The following is a 3,359-nucleotide window of genomic DNA, read 5'->3' on the forward strand; positions in this document are numbered from 1 at the left end:
GATCTGTTGTTCTTGTTGTAACAGAGACAGTAGCTGGTAGTGTGACTTTGAATCCTATCGTTCTTGGGACAATATCAGGTGCTGGTCTTATTTTTAAAACATTTTCAGAAAGGTAAAAAATTCAAACGAAAAATCGAGATGTGTAAATTTGCATACACGACATATGAAAAGATATTGACTGATATAAGGTCATTTCTGAGAGGATTAGAATTTGATGATGAACGATTTTTAGACTACATCAAAATTGTCGATGAAATTATAATAGATATGTGTCCATTATACGACGAATTTGAAGATAAATACAATAAAATGTTTAAAACTGAATAATATCTCGTATTTTTCCCAATATTGCTCTTAAATTTCTAATGTTTTTTTAGACTTTGTTACGGGAATATTTTCATGTGGTATATTTAACATTTCGAATACTTGTCTCAAAATAAATTAATGTTGATCATTCATTTGCCATTACCATTAATTTGTGGAAGTATCTTGTCTATTTCTTTGAAAATCTTATATATTTTGGTTAAATCAGAAACTGGTATCTGTAATTCCTATATACAGCATATGTCATTTAGTACATTTTCTAAATGATATTTTCTTTGGTAAACTTTGGTAAACTGATTTCTTTACAATCTTGTACTTGTTTTCATGAAAACCAATGTATTTACTGGCTATATCACAACTGTTAACTGTACCACAATTACGGCATATATTTGTGCCTTTGTTATTGATAATGTCTTGTTTGTCACAGCGTAGAGGGTATATTGTTGATGGTTGTTGTAATTCTTGATCACAGAATGGGCAATCTATATATTCCATTGTAATCATTTCATTGTGTATTTCTGTGTTGCAGTTTATTACTATTACATTACAATAAATGTAATCAGAATCTGTATCTGGTGACCATTCTTCACCCGAAGACTGAGAATCCCAGGTTGAACTCTGACTCGATTGGCTTGATTGAATTAAACTTTGGCTTGTACTTTGGCTTGATTGGCTTGACTGACTCGATTGGCTCGATTGGCTTATACTTTGGCTTGATTGACTTGTTTACCATGATTGACTTGAACTATGAACTCATATATTATAGGTTTAGAGGATATTTTTTACATATATTTATATTATGGAGAAAACAGTTGAGCCAATTATTGGTAAATATGAAGTATATTCTTTTAGATTAGAAAAATACCCTAATAAAAAAATTCTATATTGTTTTCAAAAAAGAGTTATTTTGGAAAAAATTTAAAAGTTTTTTATGTAGATAAAATATATGGAAGTTGTACGTTGGTTCTGTCCGTATTGTCTTGAATATTATTTGTTAGCATACATAGTCAAGCATAAACTCACAATGAAGCACAAGGAGAATAAGGAAGAGTTTGAGAAGAGATATGATAAATAATATAATTTATATACATGGAAAAAACATATTGTGTGAAGCATAAAAAATTAACTGGTAATAAAAATATTCAATTCGTCGTAACCAAAAATGGTAGAGCGATGATGAAAAGCATTTGTGATATCAGTCCTCATGTTAAAACTCGGTTTGCTAAAAACCAAACAGGAGGTAATTTACCAGGTATTGGGACGGCAATAGATGTTATTCAAAAACAACAGAAAAATTAATGCCGAGCAGCAAACCCGCTTTCAAAGATTTTTGCAGCGGTAAAACATTTGAGCGAGCTGGTGAAAATATCAAGAGACAGTTCACAAAATCAAACCGCCTTACAAGCAAACAACAAAGAAAAAGATACCTGGATGTGAATCCAATATTTATAAAGATGGTAAATTGTTCAATTTTGGATGTCCGGGCAGCTTAACCATGGAGGAATCTTTTAATCGATAAGAGATTTATTTCCTACGCGTGGACTACTTCCTGTCACGCAAGATTACCATGTTTTTATTGTATTTTACGGGAGTAATTTTCCTGAAGTATTTCTTCTATTTGTTTTATATCAAATTTAATTATACCTTGTTTCACAAATTTATCAAGACGTGTCTTATGATATTCCGTATTCTCATGAACTTCTTCTAATATGATTGGGATTGATAATTGGCAGCTTTTACAAAAATAATGGGAAGCTTTCATTATATATTACCTTTAGAAAATTAGTTTTAAATGTTATTAGCATATATAGTCAAACATGCATCAAACGAATAAAGCCGAGATTGAGAAAGAACATGAGTTCACAAATGAAGTACGCAAATGGAGTACGCAAATGAAGTGCGCAAATGAAGTACGCAAATGAAGTACGCAAATGAAGTACGCAAATGAAGTACGCAAATTCAACTAAATTTCAGTGAAAAATTTCACAACTTGTCAAGCCGCAAAGTGATTTTTTGATTGGTTGACTTTGATGACTCATTTCCGAGGGAAAGTCCCTTTAGTGTGTTGCTGTTTTTCTGAGAATGACATTTGGTCTTTCCGAGAAATGTGACGTCATTGTCTAGTATGTGTCTATGGATTATGCAAATATTTTCAATTTGTACATGGTTTGTGTGAGTCATTAGATGTTTTTAAAACCTTGTAGAACAGTACTTTACATTGAGTCAATTCGTAGTACGGGAATTATTTTTTAAATGGTAATGGTTAAATGGTGATCATCACTTTCTTATGACACATCAGAAATCGCTCCATCGCCATTTCGGCTTCGCTAAACCGCTTGCGGATGAGCTAAAGCTCATTCCTCGCTATGACTCTTCCCGCCTACGCGATTAGAGCTGATCTGCTTCTTCATCTCCTGCTCGATACAGCTGCGTTTTTGCTTTGCAAAAACTTGCTTTAATCTGCGCTGACAAGAAGCAGGCTCTAGGCTTCGCTTGGCATAATGTGTTGGTAAACAGTGATGAAATCAAAAACCGAAGTCACTGTGAGAGCCGTGAAAAACTGAGTTTTTGACATTATTAGTTGAGGCCACTCAAGACCAAAAAATGGTCTTGCCGGGGTTTGGGAAGGCTGTTTTTTTTGCATAATGTTCTCGTACCCCTATTCTTTTTACTACTATGTTTGACACAAATTTATGGAGCCACCTCCGCGGTCCACCAATATGGCGGCCTGAAAATAGTGTAAACATCTGAAACTTACTTTGGCTATCTAGACAACTTATTATCTGAACTGAACCAACAAACCTGATTAACACAAGCACTTTTCCTAATACTACTAACTCCTAAAATGGCTATTGTGTATACTTTTCGACAACGAAACGCGATCGTAGCTTTGTGTCACGCAACGCCACAAGTTGTAAACAGATATAAATTTAGATCCCCTTATGCCTGATGAAGATAAAAACTTTCGAGGCTCCTTAGTTTTGGAATTTGGAATTTGATGACTTCATGTGAAAACGATCTATAGCCAGAGAGGT

This window comes from Orbicella franksi, chromosome 1 (assembly GCF_964199315.1).
Source record: "Orbicella franksi chromosome 1, jaOrbFran1.1, whole genome shotgun sequence".
Taxonomy (NCBI): Eukaryota; Metazoa; Cnidaria; class Anthozoa; order Scleractinia; family Merulinidae; genus Orbicella; species Orbicella franksi.